We start from the raw sequence: 16,435 nt of genomic DNA, 5'->3' as shown, positions 1-16,435 counted from the left end.
AATGGTGAATTAGTGTCGAGGATTTTTACTGAGTGAGACTACAAGTGCATCCTTGCTATTCCCATCAGCTCTCGAGCTCCGGATGGCACTCTTACTTGGGCATTCACGAATGATGGATCGTATTATGTCAAATCTGCTTATCTCCTTGGTAAACCTTATGATTTCTGTGCAGTGCGCAGTGCGCAACTCGTGGATGGAAAGCAATTTCAATGCTTTACTTGTAGAGTACAAGGCTGATCAGTTTCTGGATTGGATAGTTTCTTGGAGAAAATTTGATATGAAGAAGCGAAAGATTTGTGCAGCACTATTATGGAATATATGGCACCATAGGAATGAAAAAGTTTTCAACAATAATGAAATACCACATCTGCTAGTGCTAGAGAGAGTCAACAGGATAGTGCATGACTATGACAAGTATACTACAAGAATCTATGGTGGAGGAGGTGTATAACAAAGTAAAAGCTCTAATTCTTAGAAGGCCCTAGGCCACATGGTGAATTAATTAAGATTACTTGTGATGCTACCATTGTTTAGGGTAAAAATTACTCTAGACACGTGGCCCAATGAGAGCCTGACACGTGTCACCTCCCTATAGCACCATGGGCATCCAATCAATGGATGCCACGTGGCATTGTACCCCCAATGGGGGAGCAGATCTTCATCTGCTATAAATAGAGGAATCATCTTCATTTATTGGCATTTAGAAATATGGACACCAAACCTGAGCAATATTAATTGCGGAATCTCTCGGAATCCGAGAGAAATACCCGTTTACTTTCCGCGTGTAATCTAATCCGGAATCATACTAACTTGATCTTTGGAGGCGGAACTCCACCTAACCGGAGTTTCATGGTTTTGCAGGAACAGAAGTCAGGCATGCATTCTCGGTCCTGTAACTCTCCCGCAGGACACCTCAGAAATCCCTGAAACATTTGGCGCCGTCTGTGGGGAGATTACCACGGAGATGACATCTGACAATGTACCAACTGCAGAGGGCAGCGGGACCACGGCTGACCCTGAGGTCCATACGGACCACGAAAGTGGAAGCGGTGACGACTACAATGTCGAAACCTATATGGCCCCAAACGGATCATTCCGTTCTAGGCGCACCCGTTCCAAAGAAAGGAAGGAACGGGGCCAAGACAAAGCTTGCCCCAACAACCCAGACGACAAGCACCCTGGACAAACCCAGGCGACGGAGGGGGCTGCCCCCGTCACCAGAGACAAACTCATGAATCTCATGACTAGTTTCAAAGGGGAAATTAAAGACATAATCAAGAAGTCAGCTGACTCCAACAAGGGCCAGTCGGCCAAGAAGGCTTCCGCGAAGAAGCTAATTGAAGACCGGGTGCCTACTCCTCACCCGAAGCCCAAGGGGGCGGATGGGCCCCTGATCAATCTTTCAAAAATTCGTTTCCCTGAATCAGAGCAGCGAAAGGCCATCCGGCATATACAGCCGGATAGGTCAAAAAAGACCTTCTTTAACGCCCGGTTGTTAATCAAGGAGAAGAGAAGTCACAGCATGTCTCAGTCGGCTTCTACGTCGATCTACCCAGACAGTTTCCGCAATACTTCAATGAAGCATTCGGAAACCAACCCAGGGAGCCAGTCACATGGAACGTCCGTACGTATTGCTCCTCATGTGATCCATCAGGATCCATATGTGCCCCAACAACCATATGGACCCGGATTGCCCAATATGCAGTTGTCCCCCTTTGGAGGACTAGCGGTAAATATAGTCCAGCCCATGGACTGGCAGGTCCGACTACTAAACCTAAGGGAACAGCCTTCGGCTTTATCCTGGGAAATAACCGAGGCGGCGCAGCCGGCCAAGGTTAAGAACGTGTTGGTAGGTACCTACGACGGTACCACAAACCTGGAAGATCACCTGATGGAACCTACAAGGGTTGGATGATGCCGCTTGGTGTCGATGCTTCCCAGAAACACTGAAGGGCATAGCCCAACGGTGGTTTGGCAACCTGCCGGCTGGGTGCATCAATAATTTCAAGACGCTTGCATATCTGTTCGCGTCCAACTTCTCCATGAATATCCCTACCAAGAAGACTAGCCACGACCTAGGGGCTATCTAACAGGGAGACAAGGAGGGACTTCGGTTCTATGTCAGGCGGTTCAATCTGATGAGAATTCAGATACAGGGACTGTCTGACGAAGTTGGGTACACAGACTTCTTCAAGGGTTTGAAGGATGGGTCAACATTCAAGTTTGATCTGGTCCGCAAGAGGGTTGCTACCCTCCAAGAGGCACTAATGTAGGCCGAAGTTTACATATAGGCGACGGAACTCTGTGCCATCAAGCACTCGTCAGAACCCAGGCGGTCTGACAAAAAAGAGAGCCGGTTCCAACAGCCGGCCAAAAATGAAGAAAAGAAAAGAAAAGAAGTCTGGGCAGCTGACCGCCCAGGTCAGTCGTCCCAGAAGAAGCAAAAGAAATTGGAACCGTACGTCCCTAAGTACGAGTTCAACAAGGACTGCTCCTCCATCCTCATGGAGATAAAAAAACCGGTTGAATATTGAGAAGCCGGCTCCTTTGAAGAGCGCTGTAAAAAATCGGGACAAGAGCAAGTATTGTCAATTCCATGAGGAAATTGGCCATGACACCAATGGTTGCTACAGCCTCAGGCGGCTATTGGACCGTTCGGCTGATGAGGGGGCTTTGAAGTCCTATCTGACGAAGTCCAAGGGTAACCCCAAAAACGATGGACACTGATGAGACACTGATGAGAACAAATCTACACCATTGCAGGCGGCTTCGCTAGCGGTGGTCCCACCATCCGGGGTGCCAAGGACAACATCAGAAAGTTGTCCACCTCAGAGGACGAGGACCAGGTGTCGAAAGACACCTTCCTTGAGGTCTTCATCTCTGAGAAGGACAAGGGTATGATCAGGCGGCCCCACGATGATCCTATTGTCATCGAATGTAAAGTCGCCAATCAACGAGTTGGCCGGATTCTAATTGATACTGGGAGCTCGTCTGACCTGATAAGCTATCGCTGCTTGACGAAGCTCAAGTACAAGTCCAGAAGTATGCACAAGGCTCCCTACCCCTTAGTCAGCTTTGGAGGTGGGGTAGTGCATCCGGTGGGTAGGATTTACCTACCCATCCGGCTGGGAGGCAAAGGGGAAGGACGGCACATTGTCGTCAAGTTTTTGGTGGTCGAGGAATTGACTGCCTACAACCTATTATTGGGTCGTCCGACCCTCAATGAGTCCAAAGCTGTAATCATCCCTTCTCTCATGCTGATAAAATTCGAGAGGGATGATGGGTCGGTAGGCTCCCTAAACGAGGACCAAAAGGCGGAAAGAGAGTGTTATCTCTCAGACGTCAAGCCGACTTCCCATGCGCCGGCCCCAGCGAGGAACCTACTGACCTCGTTGACAAAGAAGCCGGGCCTGCCCCCAAGGCAGGCGGTACAAAGAGAAAGGCGGACCAACTGACCCCCACCAGAAAAATGAAATAGCAATCACTAGCCGGGGAGAGGCCGGATCATTCCCGACCCCAGCCGGCTGGTGAGAGCCTTGATGTCGTCCTGGACGACAACCGTCCTGAAAGAATAGTCAAGGTTGGGACGGTTGCTTTTGAAAAGTTGGGGGCAGACTTGCTCCAACTTCTAAGAGAGTTCAAAGGCCTCTTTGCCTTTAAAGTGGAGAAGATGCCAGGCGTCAGCCCGGATCTGGCCGTCCACAAGCTAGCCGTTGATCCCAAAATAAGGCTAGTTAGGCAAAATAAGAGGGAACATGGCGAGGATAGGTCTCAGGCGGCAGCTGCCGAGGTCAAAAAACTTCTGGACGTTGGGTTCATTCGGCGGTGTTATTGCCCGGATTAGGTAGAAAATGTTGTTCTCGTCAAAAAACTGAATGGTACTTGGCGGATGTGTGTATATTACACAGATCTGAATAGGGCATGTCCGAAGGACAGCTACCCGCTTCCTAAGATTGACAGTCTGGTTGACTCTACAGCCGGCCATGCCTTGATGAGCTTCATGGACGCCTACTCAGGCTTCCATCAAATTCCCCTATGGAAGAAGGATCAAGAGAAGACGACCTTCGTCACTGATCAGAGGCTGTACTGCTACATGGTGATGCCGTTTGGGTTGAAGAATGCGCCTGCTACCTTCCAACGAATGATCAACACGGTTTTCACTAATCAAATCGGAAGGAATGTAGAGGCCTATATAGATGACATGATAGTCAATCCAAGCTCCAGGCGGATCACCTACCCGACCTCCAAGAAACCTTCACCACACTCAGGCGACACAAGGCCATGCTTAACCCCAAGAAGTGTGTTTTTGGTGTTGAGTCTGGGAAGTTTCTTAGATTTCTGATTGATCAAAGAGGCATAGAGGTCAAAACAGAAAAAGTACAGGCGGTGATTAACATGCAATCACCCCGAACCGTCAAGGAGGCCCAGAAATTAACCGGTTGCCTGGCGGCTTTAGGAAGATTCCTCAGCCGGTCAGGTGATAAGTGCCTTTACTTCTTCCAAGCAATCAGGAAGAGGTCTAGATTTGAATGGGGAGAAGAGGCCGAGGCGGCATTCCAGAGGTTAAAGCAACACTTGCACTCTTTGCTAAGGCTAGTGAGCCCCATGCCCAAGGAGGTTCTCTACATGTACCTAGCCGTCTCAGATCACTCCCTTAGTACCGTTCTCCTTGCTGAGAGAGACGGCAGGCAGCTCCCGGTGTACTTCATCAGCCACATTCTCAAAAATGCTGAGCTTCGGTACCCAATGATTGAAAAATTTGGGCTGGCTCTCTACAAGACAGTCAAGCGGCTGAAGCAATACTTCCTAGCCCATCCGGTGACTGTCTACACTGATCAGCCACTCAAACGTCCAATGACTACCATAGAGTCATCCGGCAGAATGATTAAGTGGGCTGTTGAAATCCGAAGCCTGGAGATAACTTTTGAACCTAGGCGGGCAGTGAAAGGTCAGGCGTTTGCCGACTTCATTGTCGAAATGACTAGGCCGGCTAAGCTTAAAAATACCGATTAGGTTTGGAATTTATTTGTAGACGAAAGCTCTACGGTAAACGGCAGTGGTGCAGGCGTAATTTGCAAATCTCCGGAAGGGGATACATATGAATATGCACTACGGTTCAAATTTCAAGCTTCAAAAAATGAAGCTGAGTATGAGGCCCTGCTAGCCGGTATGCGCATGTGTAAGGTGGCAGGGGTAAGGAAAGTTGACGCCTGCTCGGACTCTCAATTGATTGTTAGCCAATTCAGTGGTGACTATGAAGCCACCCATCCGGCAATGATCAAATACCTGCAGGCGGTCAAAGATGAGGCAGGGACGTTTGACGAATTCCATCTGAGTCAAGTGCCCCGATCAGAGAACAATCAGGCGGATGCTTTGTCCAAACAGGCCTCATCCGCCACTTGTGATACGCTTAGGTCAGTCTTCTGGGAAGTCATGGAAAAAAGAAGCATTGAACATGATCCCATTGGAATCCTTGACCAAAGCTCCACCTGGATGGACCCCATCCGGGATTATTTGGTAGACGGCACCCTGCCGGATGCCTCATCAGAAGCGGCAGCACTTAAAAAGCGAGCTCTAAGCTTTGAAATGTTCAAGGGGGAACTTTTCAGAAAGGGTTACCTCCAGCCGTTACTGAAGTGCGTTACCCCAGAGAGGGGAAAAGAGGTGCTAGAGGATCTGCATGCGGGCTTTTGTGCTTCATATATAGGCGGCAGGACTCTAGCAAAGAGAGCCAGGCGGCAAGGCTATTTTTAGCCTACTCTTGAGGCAGATGCCATGGAAATAGAGAAGAAGTGTGACAAGTGTCAGAAGTTTGGCCGGCTCATACACCGTCTGGCAATAGATCTGACTGCTATCTACAGCCCGGTTCCATTTGCAAAATGGGGCATGGACATCTTAGGTCCTTATACGCCTGCCACAGGCGGCAGGAGATACATTCTGGTGGCTGTAGACTACTTCACTAAGTGGGTTGAGGCCGAGGCGGTCAAAGGCATCAAGACAAAGGATGTCATCTCTTTCATTTGGAGGAACATCGTCACCCGGTTTGGGGTGCCTATGTCTATGGTTTTTGACAACGGTCCTCAGTTTGAAACGTCTGCCCTCAAGGATTGGTTAGGAGATCAGGGGATCTCACATTGTTTTGCATCGTCAAGTTGAAGTGTAATCCCCCATATTTCCAAATAAATAATAATTATATATTTTTTTATGTATACGATTATTTTTAATAATTTTTTTTATATAAAAATATTTTGAAAAGAATTCACAAAATAAAAACGATAACTTATATCTCAATAGCATTTTACTCACTATTGGGCTAAGATTACCATTCTAATTCTACAAAAATAAAAGAGCCCAAACCCTCATTTTTCTAATTAAGTAAACTTCTCCTAAAACCCTCCTACTACCCTCTCCTTATTACTCCTCTACTGCTTCCTCCTTTCCCCATCCACAATTCACGACACTCACAAAAAAAAAAAAAAATTTCGCTGCTGCCCCTTCGTTGCTGGTGTCGCCGCCGCACTGCTGCCCGAACCACCAGCCGGTTTCCTTTCATTTCCCTTTTCTTCTATCTTCCTCTTTTCTTGTTTAATTTCTTAAAAGATTTAACCTTCATATGAATTATTGATTTGATTATGCATATACATGATGAATATAGAAAATTTATTGAGTTATGTTGCGAATTTGTTGAGTTTATGATATACTAAGTATATGATTAATTTCAGATTTTATTAGCTACGAAATTAGGGTTCAAAAATCGTGATTTTCGCAATGTTTTGGGCTTAAACCATGAATAATTGATTTAACTAATTACTTTGTATTTAAATATGGTTCTACCTTTAATTTTCGATGATCATATGTAATTTTCAGATTTTCAGAAAAGCTGATTTTGGGTTTTAAATGTTGATTTTTCATGATTTGCGGGTTTAGAACGTGAAGATTGAATTATCTAATTATAATATGTGCAAATCATGTTTAAATTCGAATATTTAGATTTAAAATTGGAATTTCAGATTTGAATTATGTATGTTTCAGGGTTTGAAAGCATAATTGTTCGTATTTTGGGCATAAGACGTGAATGATTGATTTAATTAACTACTTTGTGTTTAAATATGATCTTATCTTTAATTTTGATGGGTATAAATAATTTTCAGATTTGCTAGAAAGCTAATTTTTGGGTTTAAAGTGGGAAGATTAAATCATCTAATTGTAGTATGTGTAAAATGATGTTTATATTCAATTATCTTGATTATAAACTAAATTTCAGATTTTAACCTTAACTTTAAATAGCTTTAAATCATGGTTTTATGATGGATTTTCAAGTTCTAAACATACTAACGTGCTATATAACGATTATTTCAAATAAAAACGTTTATGCGGTTGTTTTATAATTTTAAACTAAATTTTCAAATTTATAATTTTACTTTAAAGTGTTGAAATTTTATGCTATAAACTATACTTTTATGATTTTTAGCATATAAACTCATAGTTCAAGTACTAATTTATTAACTTTGGCTATTGGGAATAACTTAAGGGCATTATTTCAATGATTTAAAGGATTTTAAAGTAGTTTGGTATTGCTGTAAAATATATTGCTTGAGTGTTGATTGAACTACTGTTATTTTTTTAGGAGAGGACTTCGTAGAAGGTGACTTCTAGCCTTAAAGTGGCCAACCAATTCGTGTACTTAAGGTACGTATAAGAATACGAGAAACCTTGATTTAGGAGCATGCTTAGGGACTTGGAAAAACCTAGAATCATGCTAGGGAACTTGTGGATTGGTTGACATTGTTTGGTAATGAGTTGATTGATGATAAATGTGATGATTGCTTTAACTCATGTATGAGAAATTTGCATTGATTTTTCCTTATGAGCATTATTTATGCAATACTTTGCAAGGAGAGTTTAGAAGTAAAGCTACAAGTATACATATGGAATGAATCATTTTAATTACTTATTTATCTGTATTGAAATGGAATGAGTAAAGGAAGAGTTAAAGTCTTATAAGACAAGAGTGTGGATATGAGGTGCCTTATGCACTTAAGGTGTTTATACACCGAGGTAGTTAAAGGATTCAATAATAAATGTTTTTTGTCACTAATAAATTAAGAGTTGAATTGGAAACTTGAATGATTTGAATGATTGATGTATGATTGGTTGTGTTGTTTGCATATGAGTCATCAGCAAATTTAAACTGGTAAATCACGTAAAGTGCAAGAAGGATGAGAAATAAAACTCTGGATTTGTGCACATCTAGAGTAATGACAAACAGGGGTTGGGGTTCACGGGGTATTAGCCGTGCACTTTTCAGAGGCCGTCTGATCTACGAGTCTCTTGTTTTAAATTATTTTAAAATTATAATGAGTTCGATGAGATCTCATACTAGCTGTGGCCACGGAGTCGCGCCCGTCTGCCATTGGATGTTTATTAATGTCTTCCGAAAGGAGCCATAGGGTTTTCTTATTTAATGTTTCGGAATGGAGCACAGGGGGACAACCCGGTCTATTGCTTAATCCAATCAATTAATGAATTGATCAATGCTACTTAAATAAAAACTTACTTCTTATTTTATATGGATTTTGAATAAGGGCCTTTATGGTTCCAACTTGTAAGTCTAAAGCCTGATTTTGGTTTTTAGTTTCAAAACTTATATCCTTTTCTTTAAAAAAAAAAAAAAAAAAAAAAAAAAAAAAAAAAAAAAAAAAAAAAAAAACTAAGTTAGTTTTCCGCTGCTGATTTCTGAAACTAGCCTTAACGTTTGAACACGTGGCGGTAGCACTCCAATAATTCTCTTACAGGTTTTACAGGTAATTACAGGTTATAAAGGTTTTACAGGTTATACAGGTTATTACAGGTTTTTGCAGGTTTTCTTTTAAAGATAATTATTGGGGTGTTACATGAAGCCTTCAACAAACTCATCTCAGATGGCATAAAAAAGAAGATTGAAAGAGCCGGTGGTCTTTGGGCGGATGAGTTACCTCACGTTCTTTAGGCCATCAGAACAACTGAAAAGGGGGCAACCGGTGAAACCCCGTTTCTCATGACATACGGCACTGAAGCTGTCTTGCCAATTGAACTTTATGAGCCAACACTCCGAGTCATGCTCTATGATGAAGAGGCTAGCTGGGAGGCCATGCGCCTAGCATTGGATTCACTCTAAGAACGCAGGGGAAACACCGCCTTGCGTCATGAGATATACCATCTAAGAATGACGAGGGCTTACAACAAGAGAGTACACAAGCGGCCCCTCAAAGTTGGGGACTTCGTGCTACGAAAAATGGAAGCTTCCGGTAGGGCAAATGAGCAGAGAAAGTTAACCCCCAATTGGGAAGGCCCCTACCGGATTTTTGACGAAGTCAGAGGCGGCACCTACCGCCTGGAAACCCCAGACGGTAGAAAGCTACCCAGAACCTGGAACGTAGATAACTTGAAAAAGTTCTACTTCTAGGAAGATGTAATCATTTTTTGTAAATGGAGTAAATGAATGAGAAATACCTTGTTTCAAATTCTTTTTGTCTACCTAAGTCCCAATGTGAACAACACATCAGGGCATTTTCTAAAAATGGGCATCCGTTTGTCCAAACATTAACCAAAAAATGCTAAGTACCTAACTTAGCCGTTTAAAGGCATAGAGTCAACATATTTAAACTGCCTGCTCTTCCCATGAACAAGCATCCGGCAACGCCCTTCCGGGTGAATTTGTCGAAGAGGACATCTCCCTTCCGGGTGGTATATTGTTCTAAGCGTTAAAACTCGGACGGTCTTAGCCGGCTAGGTTAAGATTATGGCCGTTCGATTGACCTATTGCAAACAAGATGGAACTGGTTATTACCCCAAGGCAATACAGGCGGTAAAATTAAATCTTGTTAGACAGCCGGTTGTTGCCAAAAAGCATTCCAGCCGGCTGCCGCGCCCATTAGTCGACTTTCAAAACTAATCAAATCCCAACAAATCTTCATTGGCTGTTACCCCAAGGTACCCTAGCCGGGGAGATTACATTTCAAGTCGCAACCACTCATTGCCCCAAGGCAATACAGGCGGTAAGGCAGACTTCCGCCGTCTGATCCTAATCCGCCTGACGGTCACTAGACCAGTTCAGGCGGCAATTGGTGTCCTAGCATGAACTCAGCCGAGCAAACCTAATCCGCCTGAACTCAGCCGGGTAAACCGGTTATATACTGCTCCGGATAATTATGGACGGCTACTCGCTTAGTGCTGACACTAAACAACCACCCGTCCAGGGGCAGACATACCCAACACATCCGGCAATATTAACAACATGCAAAATAGCAGAAATTTAATAAGTTGCAAAATGGAGAAAAAAGAACCAAGTATTGCAAAGAAAACCGACTTAGTCGGCATATATATATGTGAGTAACATCAAATTTGTCCAATTGTTAGCCGGACCCCTGTCCGGTAAAAGATACAAGAAATACACGGCACGCAAGCTGGAAAAATTAGAAGACAAAAGCTTAAGGTTGAGGCGGAGGTTGAGCCGGGTCCTGCGAGGCGGCTCCTAAAGCATGAGGGACAATCTCTTCTTGATTCTCCCCCCGTCTGAGTCGATCTCCGCCTGCATGGCCTCGATCTGCTTCTGCACCCGCTCTTCGTAAGGCTCTGGAGCCGGCTGGTTCGACTCCTGGGCCTCAATGGTAAGATCAGCGTATTTATAGGCAAGCTCCCAAACGGTATACTCCGTCTCCGAATGCACCAGGGACCAGGTCTTTTGCATTTCGGTTAGCACAGTCTTGCTCATTCTCTTCAATGAGTCGGCTTTGTTTAGCCTCCAGCGTAGACTTGAAGTTCTCACTGGCCTTAGCCGCCTCCTTCTTCAAACGGACGTTGTCAGCCAGGAGAGTTGTATTCTCCTTCTTGGCCAGATCCAGAAGTTTAGAAGAGTCGGTCACCTTCTTCAACTCTGCCTCAGCATTCTCTTTTGACGCCTAGATGTTGAAAATCTTGGTGTGGGCTTCATTGAGAGATTTTTGAAGGGTTTTGATGGAGTCCGCCTGTTGCATGATTATTCCTTTAGTTTTTAATTCATGCATAATCATGGAACATTAGGCAACGTTATGTGCCTCAGACGCATCCCGTTTAGCCCATTTTACCTCCTCGCATTTGCGGGTGTAGGCCTTCTTGAGCCCCTCCACGCGCAGCATTGACTGTAAAGGCCCAAGCGGTATTAGAAGGGGTCAGGCGGCACAGTAACTTAAACAAATTGAAAGAGCATATACCTCAGCCAGTCCGGCCATAACCTAGTCGGCGTTGAAGGTGTGGATCCCTGGGATCGCCTCCTTCTCTTCTTTGGGTACGACCTTCAGCATGCCCCGGGCGTACTGCTTTACATCCGGCCAGCGAGGGGAGTGATCTGCACCAGATAAAGATGGTGAGAAGGCAACATACTTCCCTCCTATCGACTGCCGGCTGCCAGAAGAGTCTTCTGGTTGAAGTTGGGAGTGCGACTTGACCCGCATAGGCTTGCCAAGCAAAGAAGGGTTGAAGGGGTCAATAGTACCTTGGGATGTAGGCAGAGGGTCGCGATTGCCCTCAGCCGTACAGAGGCGCCAGATGCCCTAGGCGGCGCAGTCTCCTTCTCGGGGACATCCGGCTGCCTGGCTGTTAGATCAAACCCCAGGCCGAGGTTTTTGACAGACTTACCCCCAACCGTCAAACGGCTGGGTACTGTCAAGGAGGAAGTTTTCCTTGCCTTGTTGTGGGTTTGCGGCTCCTCTCCAGGCCGAGGCCTTATTAATTTTGTAACGGAGCTGGGCACCTTGCTCCCATCCTGAAACAACGAACAAAAAGGTCAGGCGGCAAAGAAGTCAAACGAAAATCGAAGCAAAAAGAAAAGGAAAAGCAAGATACCTTATTTTTAGCCGCCTGGGCAGCAAGCTTTTCTCCGCATTAGCCTTGCGGATTTCAGCTGCTGACTTAGCAGGCGTCTTTTCGGTAGACAACATAGCTAGGCCACGCACTGCGCAAAAGAACCCATCCGGTTAAAAGAATGGTAAAGAATGAATCATTACAAACAAAATAGGGGCTATCTCTAATGTGACCTACGTTTATCAAACTGAGTGCTAAGCTTACAGACGGAAAAAAACGCCTCGTCATGAAGAAATTCGTGCTTTGGCACCCAATTTCTGGGTACACTTATTATCTCCCCATTGGAGAGAGTTGTTGTAGTCTGTTCAAAAACCTTGGACCCAATTATTCGCTCGTAATCCTCATCTGGGATACGAGGCTTTTTGCATTTATGGCCCAGAAGGTCTGGCTTCCGGTTGTATGTCCTATACTCCCGGTTTTCCTCCTGGGTGGGAGCAAAGACCAAGTAGAACCTGTTCTTCCAGTCCGACCACTTAGACGGTTTGTCTAGGGTCATCAGGTACTGGGGATAAGTAGTCAATATGTACCAGGCTCTCCAACCGCCTGGGCTTCTGCTCAAATAATGCATGTGAGCAAAAGCCTCCCAGCCGGGGTTGATTTCCTACATCTCGCAAGCGGCTATGTACCCCAGGATGTAAAACCCAAGAATTAGGGGTTAACTTCCAGACGCCCAGGCCATACGATAGTGCCCATCTAAGGCGGCACAATTATTCTCCAATCCTCTCCAAGAGGACGGATCTTTACAAAGTCTGCTAAATTACTAGCCATGCTGGCCCTATCCTTAGCTGAGACGGCAATGAGGAAGGGGTTGCCTTTATTGTTCCAAGTAGGCCTTTCCTCAGCCTCACTGTCAGCATCCGGTGTCAAGAGGCTGCTACTACTGCTGCTTTGCTCTGAGCCATACAAGGAGGCGGTTTCGCCATCGCTTGCATTCTTTGCTGGGTTTTCCACCTCGACCCTAGAGGGAGAGGCGGTATCTTCACCGCCTCCCTGATCCATACCCAAAATCCCATCACTGGGAGTACTGGGGGTGCCATGCGGTGACCCCCTTGTCATCACTGCCTGATTAGGCTCAGGCGGCAACTCGCCAGAGTCTTCTTCTCTGTACTCTAGATCAAAGGCAGTCTTTTTAGTTTGAGCCATTGCGTCCTGCACAGAGACAAAGACAGTCGATTTCGGAGATGAACAAGGAGACTCCTAGTCCTAGACTCACCCGTACCAGGAGACCGGCTGGCCTCTAAATTGTGGTATGTCGTGTGTGTGATGGGTGAGGTCATTATTCTAAGATATATACAGCCAGAAGATTTAAAAATAAAGAAACTCCAAAAGGCAAGGAACCGAGACGTTACCTTGAAATTGAAGAAAAGTTTAGAGAAAGGAGACGAAAGTTTGTTGACCAACGATACCCCAGACGGTATCACTTTGAGCAGACTGCAAATTGGCAAAAGAAAGAAAAATTAATCAATAATGTTGCCCAAAGATACCACAGGCGGGAAAAGCCGGTTGTGGTAGATATAAAGAACAAGTAGTCTAGAGATTTTGTTAGAGGTTGTCCAAAGACCCCTTAGACGGTATATACCGGCTGAGGTTCATCAACAGACAGCTTGCAAAAAGAATTGAACGAAACTACAACAGGCGGCAGATGGCCGGTTGTGTATCCGTTAAAACAATAAATCCAGAGGCTGTTCGCAAATACCCCAGACGACGTGAGGCCGGTTCGGGTGCCAGAAATGTAGCTCAGAAAGGGACTGCTTGCTCATACCCCAGACGGTATGATACCGGCTAAGGGAACAGCAAAGCAGTTCAAAAGAAAGTTATTAAAGATACCCCAGACGGTGTAAACCGGCTGAGGGTCTTTTAAATGCAACTCACCAATAAGATTGCTTGAAGATACCCCAGACGGTGTAAACCGGCTGAGGGTCTTTTGAATGCAACTCACCAATGAGATTGCTTGAAGATACACCAGACGGTGTAAACCGGCTGAGGGTCTTTTGAATGCAACTCACCAATGAGATTGCTTGAAAATACCCCAGACGGTTTAAACCGACTGAGGATCTATTGAATGCAACTCACAAATGAGATTGCTTGAAGATACCTCAGACGGTTTAAACCGGATGAGATTCTAAATAGATGCAATTCATCAGAAAAATTGCCTAAAGAAGCGCCAGACGGCATAGGCCGGCTGCAGCATAATCGAACATCCAAATAAACTGACTAAGTCAGAAGGATACCTTAGTGAGACAGGCTACGAAACACAAATGGTATCCGGATGTATCGATGTTGAAGGTTGTTTGCACGAGCAACCAGGCGGGGTCAGGAGCTCTCTCTTTTTCTCTCAAGAAATTTCTCTCAAAAATGGCAAAGTGAGGAATGAAAGGAGGGAGATCCCTATTTATAGAAAATCTCCGAAGGTGAACCGTCGCCTTCTCTTCCCCCTTAGTGTGAAATTTGAAAAAATAGAGGGAAGGAGGCGAACCGTCGCCCTCCTACCTGTTGACACGTGTCATAGGCGCCGCGTGGCATAGCCACGTCAGCACCTGTGAGGGGCAAATGTTTAGGGTAAAAATTACTCTAGACACGTGGCCCAATGAGAGCCTGACACGTGTCACCTCCTTATAGCACCATTGGCATCCAATCAATGGATGCCACGTGGAATTGTACCCCCAATGGGGGAGCAGATCTTCATCTGCTATAAATAGAGGAATCATCTTCATTTATTGGCATTCAGAAATACGGACACCAAACCCGAGCAATATTAATTGCGGAATCTCCCGGAATCCGAGAGTAATACCCGTTTACTTTCCGCGCATAATCTAATCCGTAATCATACTAACTTGATCTTCGGAGGAAGAACTCCACCCAACCGGAGTTTCGTGTTTTTGCAGGAACAGAAGTCAAGCGTGCATTCTCGGTGTTGTAACTCTCCCGCAGGACACCTCAGAAAACCCCGAAACAACCATAATTGATGGAGGTTGGGTGGGACTTGGTTCAGTAGCTAGAAATGCTAGTGGGAATGTTATCTTTGTTGGAACAAGACGTGTGGGAGGCTTCTGGATGCCTGCAATTGCTGAATGTATGGCTATTCAGTTTGGAATTAAGCTTGGGAAACGTTTTAGGCTAAAAGAGGTGATGATTGAATCGAACACTAAAGTGGTGATCAACCTTCTTGACAAAGCATCAACGTTTTTAACGGACCTAGATAATATTTTAGATGATGTTTTAGACTTAGTTTCTCACTTTGAGTTTGTTTCTTGGTCTCATGTAAGAAGGGAAGGAACTTTATAGCGCACCACTTAGCTAGATTAGTGCTCTTTGGTGTAGAGCAAGTTTGGGCAAATCACGTCCCATGTGAGATTTCTCCTTATGTACTCTCGGATACTTTGTCCTTAAATTAATAAAGCACTATTATTTCTTACAAAAAACAAAAAACAAAAATCTTATTATTTCCTATACAATTCATATTTCTAATAATAAACAGATTATCCATGTAAACAAAAAAACTATTAGACTAAAATCAATTTTATTAAAACTCATGAATATCATCATCTATGAATCTATAATCAATAAATTTGTTACCAATGTTTAAATATATTATACAATTTATATTTAAAACTAACTGTAGACACCTGGAAATGTCTCCCCAAAACCAAACCCAATGATGAACAACCTTTCACTGCCATTATTGGTCGGGTCAAATATTTAATCTCGGGAGTGCTTAAAACCCATGTTCAGTCAAACTTATTCAGTTAACAAATTAGTCAAACCATTTATTCAAACTCATTCCAACTCATATCCTAGCCCAAACCCTTTTAATTCATTTCGTGATATTTATTAATTAAGCCCGATTAATAAATAATAAATACCTTAGGCCTGAAATTAATCTTGAATAGCTGAAACGGCGCATAAAATATCACGTTCTTAGTCATTAAGCAATGAATAAAATGAATCTGGACTGTTTTCAGGAAAATATGTGCACCGTGTCACGGCAGACACACCGCGTCACGGTATTCCGCGCCGTGTCGCGGTATTTTGCACCGTGTCACGGTATCTTGCGCCGTGTTGCGGCACACATGCCGTGACGCGACATTTTTCTAGGGTTTCTTCGCGGCGCCTTTTAATTTCTAGGGTTTCGTGCTTCACCCCTCACGTTTTCTCTATAAATACGAACCTGATTTTTCCAATTTCGAGGGACCAAAAAATCATTATCTTTCTCTCTTATGCTCTAGCCTAAACACTAGCCACCCTATTCTCTCATAATACTTTTCCTAAGCACTCCAAGGAGTCTATACTTGACCCGAAGTTTTATACTTAAACCAAGGTTTGAAAGGTAGAATTAACTGAGGGTTTGGACCAAATCAACTCTACTTTTTATTTAATTTAATTGATTTATATTTTTATAAGTTACTAACAATTTATTCATAATATAGCAATTCAAGGAAACTCAAAAAGTGAGTAATTAATCACTTAATTACTCTTATTTTTATTCTTTATTACTAGTATCATGATTAGGGTTATTATTATAATTTGATTTGACTAACAATGTTATGGTTAAACT

Source organism: Chenopodium quinoa, unplaced genomic scaffold (assembly GCF_001683475.1).
Source record: "Chenopodium quinoa cultivar QQ74 unplaced genomic scaffold, ASM168347v1, whole genome shotgun sequence".
NCBI lineage: Eukaryota > Viridiplantae > Streptophyta > Magnoliopsida > Caryophyllales > Amaranthaceae > Chenopodium > Chenopodium quinoa.
The sequence above is the reverse complement of the archived record's forward strand: the minus strand, read 5'-3'. Positions refer to the sequence as shown.